Raw genomic sequence first — 13771 nt, forward strand, 5'->3', positions numbered from 1 at the left:
TAAAGTTGTGGATTTATCAAATTTTCATATATTTAAACATTCTATACCCTATCTGTAAAAAGATACAACAGGTATCTTTCACTGTCAAATTAAGATATGTATTTGTAAGTTATTGGTGGCTCATTTACAATTGTGTCATATAGTAATGCCAGCATTTTATTTAATAGGTCAGTTTATAGCATGTTTTGCTTCATTGAATAAAATTATGTACCCAGTGTGAGCTATTTGTTGTTGTCCCTTTCAAATATGGATAACTCTGTGAACAGTCCCGACTTTTTGTATCTTGAGACAGAGTGCCTAAGAGAAACCATTGCACCCAGGAGCGCTGCTTGGATCTATCTCTACAACATTTAGTGAATTTCTTGTAAACCACTTTGAGATACATTGTTTTGGAAATTCATACAATTTTCTCAACATTGTACTCTACTGACAGGATGCAGTTTTAAATTTTATGCCATCAGTTATTTATTCTTGTTTATTCAAATGACTGCAATAACAATGATTCATTCATTAATGTTAAGGTAATACATTTAAGATCTTGTTTAAACAATGTTTCTTCTGCAACTGGCTACTCCTCTTATATTAATGCATACACTTTTGTAAAGAAGTATATTTTTATGAAAAAAAAACTTTGTAAAAGTATGATGTAAATTTTCAGTGCAATGTAAACAAAATAAAAATGGATAATTGCTTTTGTAAAACGTGTATTCTTTTCAAAATCATCTACAGCTATTCTGGCTAGTAAAAGTAATGAGCAGCTCACATTTATTTACTGTTATTAAAAGTTCCAAACCTGAATATTATACATATTTGGTTAACAATATGATCATTAAACATACAAGTTTTTCTTCTTTATTTTCCATACTTGTTCAAGTATGGTATTCTTTTAGAGAAAATAAGATTCTCAGCAAATATAATAGTGTCTTAAGAACCTCATCTTAGAATCTACCATAAATATTAATATTTTAACAATGGTATCTAAATTTGGGCACACCTGACCTGATGAATTCTAATATTTCTATAGTATATTTTCATAGAGATACATTTAGCATTCTTTTTAGATAAGAGCTCAATAGGCTTTTGAATAGCTCTGTTAAACTAATACTCATAAACAATTCTAATTTTGCTAGTGTTGTAGAATTTCCGCAAATTAATGGGACATGTAAACATTGTGCTCACGAAAGTTATTTAATTTCTATAAAGTTTAAACAAAAGTTATTTAAAGTTCAATTTTATTAGAGAATCTTTGTTTATAAAACCCAATGTCTTTATATTTTGGGACCTTAAATTCCAACCTTTATTGTCAATCTCTTTTTATTACATTTCAATTTTAGACAAAAATTCTTGATATTACTGTAGTCTTTTGGATAATTTTGTTACCTCCAGCTTTCAATCATGTCACAGCTTCTATATGTTCACTTGTTGTTCTTTGCCTTCTCTATTTTGTTCCCTTTCCCTTCTTTCATTTTTTAACTTTTTTCTCTCTTCTGATGCTTTTCTTAATATTCTTTCCTTCTTTTCTATTTACTCTGCTTTTTGGCCTTTTACTATTCTGGGGTTTTTTGCTACTTTCCGTTTCTCTTTATCTTCAGACCTCTCAAAAGTTAACAGCAATTTTAGTGAAAGTAATTTTAAAGGGTCTTGTTGCACTTCTCTTATACTTAAAAATGTTAACAAGACACAGGTTCCACCAAGATTCTCCTGGCATTGTAGCTTCATGAGTAATTGTGGAACTAGACTAACAGGTAAGATTTATATGATCTGTCTTTTACCCTTACAAGTGAGGAAAAAAAGGGATCTAACATTGACTAAAAGTGCCAATAAAATAATTGGATAATATTCTTTTAAAAATGTTTTTATTTTAAAGATGTGGGGTACAGTTCAGGGTTAGATCAACAAACATTGAGTATGCCGGTACTCTTGTTGACGTAGAGTGCCCCTACCTCCCCTAGCAGTTTTGTTCACACACTGCAGGTGTGATAATACTCTAAAAGAAAATGAGAATATATTGCCTATCAATGTATTAATCTGTAAATATCTATGAATCTAAAATAAGCATATTTGAAGTGAGGTTAAAAATCTCTTCTATAGAATTATAGAAGCATATGAGGCTAAGAAATAATTTATAATGGGTAGTGTGAATTTTGACTGGAAGAAATATTGATTTGCTTCTTTTTGGTAGGATGACTTTGGAGGTAAGGGAATATTGATCTGAGAAGATATACATGTTGTAAAATCTAAGAAATGCCTTTCTGTCATCACTTTCATGAGCTTGGTGTTTTAAAGTAATTTGAGAGCAGATTTAGAAGCTACTAGGGAATAGAAATGGCCACTGGACATTAGATTTCATTCTTCAGTACACAGAGCAATGTAACAAGTGAAACTCTGCCAAATACTTTTCCAACTTTTAATAAGTCCCCATGTGTCATAATTTTATTAGTCTTGAAAAAAGTACATGTCCCATACATTCAAATCTGTAGCTATAAATTGTATTGTAAAACACAACCAAGAATCCTGTGATTAAATTCTCACATGATTCACCTTGTTTGTAACTATTAACATTCTTGTGAAACAGAGAGGAGCCTGTGTGCTCTGGCAAGGCCGATGAGATCTACAGATGTAGAGAAACGCATGGAGCCACCACGTGGTATGATCTACAGGGGATAAGGATTTTCTTCTCGGCAAGTGTTTTTCTCATTTTCTTGAGTTAAGAGTTTGTAGCTCCAGAAGGAATCTGTTAGAATGAGATATGTCCTCTGGCATTAATTAGAATGAGATATGTCCTTTGGTATCATGTGAAATCCAAATAATCAAATTAACCCTCAGCCAATTAAAGAGAAAGTTAATAGAGCAAGCCAGGACTTATTTATAGTATGGCCTTATTTTCAAAATGATATTTTAAGTGTATAAAATGAAACACAAAGAAAATTAAATTATACTAAAATAGTTGAGCAATATTTAAAATATATATATAGATCGGTCCGGTGGCTTGTGCCTGTATTCCCAGCACTTTGGGTGGGCGAAATGGATGAATTGCTTGAACCCAGGAGTTTGAGACTAGCTTGGGCAATACAGTGATACCTTGTCTTTACAGAACATAATTTTAAAAAATTAGCTGGGCATGGTGGCACGCACCTGTAGTCCCAGATACTCAAGATGCTGAGATGGAAGAATCACCTGAGCACAGGAGGTCAAAACTGCCATGAACCGTGATCATTGTGATCACGTCACTATACTCCTGCCTGGGTGACAGTGAGACCTTGACTCAAAAAATTAAAAAACACAGAAATACACACACACACAAACACGTACATATATAATACACATACATATATACTATATACATAAATACATATATAAATTTACTGAAAAATTAAGTAAGCAAGATACTAATAATATCTGTAATTTTGAAGTATAGTGATCATAAGCAATATTTTGAGAAATTTATAACATTTAAACATGACATGAAAATACATGTGATTTTTATTGATGACAAAATCAGAAATTATTTTTTTCTAACTTCATGATTGATGGAAAAAGTATATTTTAATTAGAAGATCAGTGAAGATAAAGGTCTAATATTTTTTCTTATTTCAAGTTTACAGCCTAAATTCTATCTACATTCCAGGCTCAGAACTGTGCCTTATAGATTAGAATTTACAAGTACATTATGATGGGAGAGAAAGAAGACATAGTTTGTTTCTTGTGCTACAGTCCATCAAAATGCCATGCTTAATTTGGGCCCTGGTTACCAAGAACCAGTATAAAGTCAGAGAAGTCTAAGAATAAATTTCTAGTGGGAAAGAGTGGGTAAAAATAGCAAAAAGTCATCAATCAATTAGTTTAAGATAACAAATATTTTCTAACATTAAACATGTACACTATTCTATTATGAAGTATAATAGATATTGGAAGAAGTAAAATATAAGAAACACATAGATCTTTTACTGAAATAACTTGAAGTCTTCTCAAGAAATAAACAGTTTTTAGGTCATTGCCTTGTTAAGCTATGATGTGGCCATGTACTCTTTGAGCTATGGCTAGGTCATGTTTTCTTAAACTTTGACCTCCCTCCCCTACCTTGGGAGGCTGAATCTCCTCTCTCTCTCTCTCTCTCTCTCTCTCTAATTTACTTTCTAAATAAACTATATTTTCTAATCTAAAAAAGAGAAATAAACAATTCTTCAAATATATTAAGATACCCGAGGGTTCGAGACCCGCCTAGGCAGGGAGACCTCATCTCTACAATAAATCAAAAAAACAGCCGGGCGTGGTAGCGCATGCCTGTAATTCCAGCTACTTGGAAAGCTGAGGCGGAAGGATCGCCGGAGCCCAGCAGGCGAGGTTGTGGTGGCTGGGAGCGGCCACTGCACTCCAGTCTGGGCGACAGAGTGAGACTCCAACTCAAAAAAAAAAAAAAAAGATACCACAAAATAAGTCTATGTTATGTCTATGTGTTATTTCACTACTCTCTATAATTAAAATTATACTGTATCACTTATAAGAGAGAAATTTAATAAATTCTCATCCATTGAATGATATACTATCCTCTTATTTTAGACTAATATTTGAGTATAAAAATGATTTGGGTATGTTGCATCCATATATATTTTCAGAATTTGATGTTATTAATTACTATGAAATCTGCATGTCAGGTCAATTTAACATCATGGAAACTTGGACATTTCTAGACAGAATATTAGGCTCCTGACAATTTTAATGGGGAATGCATGTTTTACTTTTTGTTTCATATGTTTTTTTTTGCAGTTCTTAGTTGTTGATGCTTTATCTGTAAAATATAATTTGAAGTTTAACTAAAAAGTAAACCTCACAATTTCAATAGAAATCAATTAGATAATACAATGAGACAAAGGTCAAATTTATATTTACTGATATGCTATCTATTGACTATGAGAAATCAGTTTTTCTGTTGATCTAGTAGTTCAACTCTTAATATCTACTCAAAGGAAATAATCAGAGATGGATATTTGATGTGGCTTTTCAGATTATGCTTTATTTGTATATAGAGAAAATGCATCACTATTTACCAATATGTGAGCAACATAAATATTTACTGATCTGGTATTGCTTTAGAAATCCTATACATTAATAACTAATTATTAAGAATTAGGTTCAAAGTTTAACAACGTGGAGAAGACTCCAACATTGAAAACAAACACCACAATCTTTCTGTCTTTGTCTCTCTCTCTCTTTTTTCTTTATCTCCCAAATACACACATATACAGACATAAATAAAAAAATTAAAAAGTAGTTAGATATTATGGGAAGCGTAATTTTATTTTTTTCATTTTCCTGGAATGCACATATGTTAATTTCATTATAAAATAATAGTTTTAAATTTAAAATAGTGTGTAATTTAAAAATCAGATTATTCCTTTGATGATAACTTTGCTAAGAAAACCCATAGTAATAGTTGAAGAGTGTGAGTTAAGGAGACACTCACATGCACTGTGTCTGTATAGATTATCAATATGATCATTTGATTAAAAAATAATCAAAATTATTTTAAAATCACTATTTTTACTTTGAAAAAGTCTAAGATTGAATAAAGTAGTATCTATATATAGTAAATTGTCTAAATAATTTAAAGATTGATAAAAATGAAGAATTCTTTGAATAATAGATGATTTTTGTCAAATATCTGCATATTTTCTCTTTCCATTTACTTTTTACATTGCATCAAGATTGCCTAGAATAAGAATATTGGTCAAACATATTTTTTCCCTTCAAAATAAAACTTGTTCTAAAAATGTAACTACAGTACTGAAGAAAATCTTGGTCAATATTTTTATGCTTATTGTATAAGTATTTCTCCAAACAACTGTAATGGTAGATATTTTACTTTATAGAACATGTTTTACAACCTTCAAATAAGACATGAACAGATACTGGCTTTTTAATTATTATTCCTTTGGACCTGTGGAGTTCATGAATCTCTTTATTATTAATGCAATTACACTATTCAATCTATTTTTCAACAATTCATTTCCCATTACTAAAATGTATTTCAAGTACTTTTACTTTGAATAGTGCCATCTAAGTAATCACAAGGCATCATAGTTAAGTGACACTTTAAATTATTTTTAGAACTATTAAAAAAGTAGAAATCCTATTTTTCACCCAGTAACTAAATAAGTGGTTTCTTTACTTAAAAGCTTTTTGGTGTTCATAAGTCCCTTCACTCCTACCCACTACATGATGTTGTTAGTGACAAATTCTATAGCAGCAATTGTTCTGGGAAAGCATGCCTCAAGTTGTTATGTACAAGGAGTTTGATACACTATTTTAGTAATAGACTTCAGCAATACCTTATTGTTTAAATTGCAATTTCATTTCCAACTCTCAGAACATGATTGACACTGTGCAAGTAGCAATGATGTATACAAGCATTTAGAGAGTGAAAGTCAAACCTATGGTCATCTGTATAAAGTATGAAAAGTTAACGATAACTTTAAGAAGCTTGATGAATCAACTAAGGAAATTTGTTCACAAGATGTGTTTAATATTTAAAATAAGCAAAATTAATAGTTTTGTAATAACATTTATTTCAAAAACTGAATTTGTTCCAATGTGGCTGTTGTATCAGGAAACAATTTGAGTGTAGTGGAGTTTTTGTTTGCTTATACACGACTCTCCTAACCATAGACAACTGCGAACACAAACAACTACTTCCCACTGCGCCTAGTTTAAATGGAATACACAAAAATATTCACATGCAAAAATCCTACCAGCTCCCCAAGTTCACTGTGTGTGTCATGGGACACATTCACTGACATCTAGTGTGACAGTTCTCCATCAGATTTGAGATCCTCCTCCTTCTACCACACAAGAGCTCACAAGCTCCAACTCTTCTGATACACACTTTTAAAGTACACTTTTGGCCTTTCTCAAGATAAAGTACCATATTTATTGTAGTATTTATATACATCCTAACCATTTAACATGTGCAAAACTGTGTTATCGTTTTTATTAGATTTTTTAAAATTATGTGCCACTGATTGCTCCTCTTAAACCTCATGTTTTCTTATAGCATGATCTTGTCTGGCATAGTAATTTTTAGTAAAACAAATGTCACATTAGAGCAGAACTGATTGTAATTATTTAAGTTTTCCCACTTTAATGCATTCACATTTTCCCAACATTAGAAATAGTGAAATGATATAGAACAAAGTATTCCTTTTATTTCTATCTCCATATTTATAATTCCCATGGGTTGTAGTCCTATTAATTTGTTTGTCTTGCAGAGATAGTTTTCTGTTTACAGAAGGAAATATTTCCTCTCCTGTTTTTACCAGTGTCAGTATTGTCTTTTACACACTTGTCGGCACCTCATGTTTTTCATTGAATGTATCCTGAAGATCTTACCAAAATCCAGAAAACTTTCTCATTTTGTTTTTGTTTGTATATAGACCACAATTTGTACAAGGTTTTTTATCAGTGAATATTTATGTTGACATTAAAATTCTATGTTAATAGAAACAATGCAGCAATAAGCAACTGTACTTTTGTTATTTTATACAAATGACAATGTGTAAGCTAAAGTCTTAAAACTGGAGTTGCTAGTACAAAGGTTGCGATATAGTTGAAATTTTGATAGGACTGCAGGAACTCTCTACAAAACAGATTTGTGGCATTTTAAACTCCCAGCAGTAGTGAATGGCCCAGGTTGTTTTTCCACAGTCTTTAATATTGCCATTTTCCAATAAACTTCTCAATACACATTATTAGCTAAATTAAATACTGCTTTCTCTAAGTTTCAAGAAATTATATTATTCAGTGTATTCCTAATCATATTTGCCAGCAATTCCCACATTACATTCCAAAAAACATCAGTATCAACCAAAATGCTCAACGTGGTTTTTGAAAAAAAAAAAAATCATCATATGGTCAAAAATTATTTTAATAAAACTTGAGTAGAATAGGTTTTCTTCAGAAATTCTTAGAATAGTGAACATGTTAATGTGAATCTCGAATATTGAAGTTGAGAATAAAAATAAAATATTTTCTAAAATATTTAACCACAGAATGCCCATAAGCATTTCATAGACTGCTAGTAGTTCTTAGAATATAATTTAGGGGAAAAAAGGCCTGTATCACCTTTCACATATTGAGAAGACACATTTTAGTATATGCAAACTTTTGGTTCTAATTTGTACATATATTAACTTTTTGCTATGTTAGCCAAATATTTCAACCAATTTATCCTGATTGATATATCTTGTTTATTACCAGCAGCTGCAGACAGTGAACAATTTGCAACTCAATATTTTGGAGTCTAATTTGTCTACATCTTAGCTTTATCTGAGTTAACTAAATATTATTTAACAAGATTATTTATCTTGATTGATGTATCTTATTTACTGACTGCAGCTGTAAACAGGGAGCAACATATTGTAACTCAAATAATATTTCTTCACAAATTCCAATATTTTGGAATATGGGTTTCAGTCACAGCAAAATAATTCTGCCACCTTAATCATTGTAATTCACAAGTGACTGGGTGAGAACAAAGAATTAGTGTTTTCAAAATATTAATACATACAAAATATACTAAAGTACCAATACATAACTAGGCCTTTCAGAGAACAGTCAGAAAATATTTTTCTTTAAGTGCATAATATTGGCAAAGAATCATATGTGAAAGAAACTGCAGAGAAATCTATTGTCTGTGCACATTCCTTTCCCACTGTCTCATCCTGTTCACCACCTTGCCTAGGTACCTTTCAGTCTTTCAAGCAAAATGAGGTGTTTTTTTTAAATCTACTATCCTCTCATAATCCTTCTTATCTATATTAATTATAGATAATATATTAATATAATATATGATGAAATGTCTGAGCCCTTTTTAAATTATGTGAACCCTTCCAAGGTCAAACCTTATTCATCTTTTTATTTCACTCCAGTGAGGGAGGCTAAGATTGAAGTTTGAAAAAAAGATTAATATTTATGTATATTCCTTGCTTACCTGGAGAGACGCAAGGTATATATGTATTTAGAATTATGTATAAAATTAAAATTTGATAAATGTCATACTTCTGTAGCAATTCTGCAAAAATTATTTATATCCTTGTGTATAGTGACATATGAAATAAATGCTAAATAAGTTATTTCTGAATAAGTAGAGCTAACCTCATCTTGACTCAAGGATTGACTCTATAAAATCATTCTGCTTTGTGTTCAGACTATATAATATTCAGAAAGAAAGTGTAGCAATCATTATTGAAGGCATTTTCTGGAAAATATAATATGAACTAAGAGAGAAATTACATTAATATTATCAATATAAGTTGCTTAAGATTTTAAATGTTTGTTTTTTTTAAAGAATAGGGTTATCTTAAAGCAATTTCTTACTCAAATTTGTTCAAATAAGAGTAATTATTTAAGATCTCATGCAAAGATTTTTGATGTGAGATTATTATAGATTTCTAGATGTAATTTGAAATGCTAGGTGAAATTATTTATTACTCAGGCATACACTGGCTATTGATAGTATACAGAGAGAAGTTTTTGCAAATCTTCTAGCAACGAAATGACAAGTGGCTGCATAATAAATACTTCATCAGTGTTATCTAGGCAACTTTCTTCAGCAATTTTAACATCTATACTAGAAAGTGTGTCAGTAACCAATGCCAATTCTTTCATAAATTATAAAGTTAATTAATAATTATTTTATTTCTTTGTAGTGAAATGTACTTTAATATTAATTATATTTTTCTCATCTAACATACCTGTTTTACGTTTACTTGCTGTCAAATGTGTCAGTGTCAATGTTCTTCAGTTGAAGACTACCAGGAATACACATGAGTTTGAACAAATTGGATTTGTTACTTATAAAAGCAAGGGAGAATGTGTATCATGGGAAAATGGACTATTTTAGTAAGTGTTAGAATAGACATATTGTAGAATTTAGGCTTATGTTAGATTATATTGGATAGTGTTTAAGGAAATGAGATTTGAAATGGCGTATTCCTGAGTATTTTAATACATTTTAGGGAGGATAAAACACTAGGCAAAAGTTAAGCTGTAATTGTGATTTTTGCTCATGTTATTAGCATTTCTGAGTGGACACGTTTGCCCATTTAAACCTTGCTTAAAAACTTTCCATTATTTACATTCACCTAAAACTTAACATATGAAACTAAACAGACAGTTTTCAAATTATTTTGGCATCCATCTCATTGATTTGCATCCCATTTATTAGGTTCTTCATGCCAGTACTGTGGGTGTTATCATTAACAATTCCTTTGCCTTCATTTCTTATAGCCAGTGTATGACAATATCATGTCAGTTTTACCTAGTAAATATTTCTAGGTTTCACTTATTCTTCTTTCATCCCATTGCCAACATTCTAGTCCAATATAACATTGTTTTTCTATTGGATTACTCAGCACAGTAGTCTCCTAAGTGCACTCGCCACATCTAGTCTCCTCTTTTCCTAATCTGTTCTCTAGATAAAAACCAGAGAGAGATTTCAAATAATAAATGTTGTTCCTTTGATAAGTGATCTAATAATGTTTCTTTAAAATATTAATGAAACACAGAGGAGGAAGTTATTAACATTGTTGCATGACGATGATCCTAAAATAAATTATTTTTGAGTTGATTCATAAAGAATGAACAAAGAGGTAAAAGAAGAAAGTAAAGTATAGATTTTAGGTCAAGTAGCTGCATGTGTACACGATGTAGACAGACACAGATATATTAGAATAAAAAGAACTGTTGATTAATCCTATAGCATATATTAGCATATAGCACACTGGGAGAAAAGACCAAAGATGAGACTAGAAACTTTATAGGGTACACGATCAGAAAAATCTCTGTATGTTATGCTATGGAGGCCTAACTTTTCCCTTTATTAGCTTGGAAGCCAAGGAAGAGTTTACATACTTGAAAATAGTATTAAAAGTTTTTTTTAAGAAAAAAAAATCACTCTGGCTGCAGAGAAATACTTTATTTAGAAACATTGTTTGCAAAATTAAATGTGGAGATTGGATTTTCTATTAGAATATACAGAACATGAAAAGTAGCTTGTTAAGATAGGCAGAACACTTGAGACAACTTCCCTTCAGGAGTAACTAGTCTGCAGTGATTTCACACTGTTTTACATTTGCACTTTTTTTTCTTTTATTTTCCTTTGAATTTGGCTTTCATTTTTGAGACGTTGCTTTTGTTGTTATCAACCTATTTTACCTACATTCAGGGAAAAAGGGAAAGATCACTTTTTTCTCACAGAGCATTAGAAACCATATGCAACTAAAACGTTAGAACTTTTATGGAAATTAGAATTAAAGCTGGAAAATTCTAAGGAGCAAATTTTAAATTCATAAAAGAACGTTAAGGCCATTTTATCAGGTTTTTTTGTTTGTTTATTTCTTCTGTCTTGTAGATTATCTTATCAGGGTTAAATACATTCACATGTAGACAGATTCACTTAAAATTATTCCTCTGTTTTTATCAGGTAAGTTCTCAAAGAAGAGTAACAACTTCTGTCCTAAAAAACAGATAGCCACAATACAGTGAAACAGTTATAAGCAAGCTTACAGATTGCTTTTGTTAGTCTTGATTGCACACATGAACTATATAAAGCCCTCAAGGAGAGATTACTTTTGATCACACCACACACACACACACACACACACACACACACACACACACACACAGTGAAAAGCATACACTAATCACCCAATAAATTTTATGAAATTGCTTGTTAGATTATGAATTAATTTTAGTATATCAGCTTTACATTTGAGAGCGATAACTTGATTTTTTTTCATGAACATCAAAGAATAGACTTGAAATCTTCCAAAAATCGACTTAAAAGTGCAGTTAGCAAATGGTGATGGAGACTATAATCATTTTATAAGTGAACAAATACATGTAAGACGAAAGAGGGAATATGTTGAATGAAAGAGAAATAATGATCAACATGGAAGAATATTAAACAAGATCACACATACAGAGAATTAAACTATTTAGTTTTAAATATAATTCAATTGAAATTGTTATCTATTACAAGTTTAATAAAGTGTGAGTACAAGGAAATCAATGAGCAAGATTTGAAATTTTTAAATATTTAAAAATTATTTCAAATTATTTAAAAAGTATTTTAATAATTTGAAAAATAAAATATTTAAAATTTTATTGTTGAAAACATGTAAGAGTAGTTCACTCCTAAGTGGAAAATGCAATTCACTTCTTATCGAAAATTATTCTAGTAGCAACCTGTCTCCTATTATTATGATTTCTGATGCATTTTTTTGTTAATGGCTAAAGGAGTCAAATTTTAAATTACTACAGATTATAGAAAACAAGGACAGTTCCAAGCAACTTTATCTTCTTTATCTTTTTGGACATTCTTACCAGTTTCCTAAATAATAATAATAGTTTTGTTAATTTTCATGATACATGGGTTATCAACAGTTGTACTAAAGTTATGCTGCTTGTTTAATTTTTGTGCAATTCAATAGATGTATTTTCCTTGATATCATAACCAGTGGCTTTCAATTTTCTTTTGACTTCAAAAGTAGAAAAGAACATACTTTTAGAATCATAATTTCTTATAATATAATGTTTAAATAAATATTTTATGGTTATTTTTGAATTGGATATAACCAAAATCTAATCTTAAAAAAATTAAAATTGTCTAGTCATATTTCATGTTTTTTCAGAGCCTGAAAATTTGTTATTAGTACTGGTTTTGTACATAATAATATACATAAACTATTTTATATTTTTTGGATGTAAGATTTTTCAGAAATGGGAATTATAAGAATAAAATAAAATCTCAATTAAATGTCATAGGTTTTATGTGTAATTCATAATTTTATTTCTTTTTTCAAGCCATTGTATAACTAATATTATGGTATTATGTAGTATTTGAAAGAACCATTTGTGACTGATCATTGCATTAACTTCAAATTTTACAATTTTTTAAAACATGAGGATTCTGCATGTTAATGATGATCTTAAGGTATTTGAGACATCAGCAGAAATGGGACAAACAACGACTGTAAATAGATGCAAAAAAAATCACTTCAATTATAGTCAGTATTTGAAATTTAAGAAAAAGAAATGCAATAAAAGCATAAGAACCAGAACATAGCTTAGAAAAAATGTTTCCCAGCAGTTCAAAAAACTAAACAAGTCAGATTCTATAAAGATATCCAGTAAAGCCTTGAAAGAATATTGTTTATCATTAGTAATCTAACTGGAAGGTGACAATCGTTTTATTAAGAAACTGTTGAACAATTAACCTTTTCAGGCAATTTAATGCCAGTGCAATTCTTTTGCTTATATTGTTTACTTTGCTTTTCAAAATTCTATTCCCTCTTCAAGATCCAAATCAAATAAATTGTTTCAGCAAATCTCTATCGGTCTTCACACACTCCCGTTCAGGCAAAATTAATCTACTCTTCAGTGCTCCTGTAAAATTTTATATGGCTAACTTCTATATGTATTACATCAGTTATTTATATCCCTGCCTCTAGGCTAGATTGGCATTTCACAGACTCAGAATAATGTGTGATTCATCTTCATTTTCACAGTGACTAATAAATATTTGTTTAATTACTGAATGAATCTTTTTTTAAATTTTAATTTTGAAGAGGTAGGGTACAATTCTCGATTAGGTATACAAATGGTCATTGTACAGGTAAAGTTTAGGCCTGACTTTGATCCTCACTTCACCTGGTTTGAGATCAGGTACCCTTACCGATGAAGTGTGCCCCCACATCCCCTGGCAGTTCCCCAC

Source organism: Carlito syrichta, unplaced genomic scaffold (genome assembly GCF_000164805.1).
Source record: "Carlito syrichta isolate Samal-C Ts95f unplaced genomic scaffold, Tarsius_syrichta-2.0.1 Scaffold316182, whole genome shotgun sequence".
NCBI lineage: Eukaryota > Metazoa > Chordata > Mammalia > Primates > Tarsiidae > Carlito > Carlito syrichta.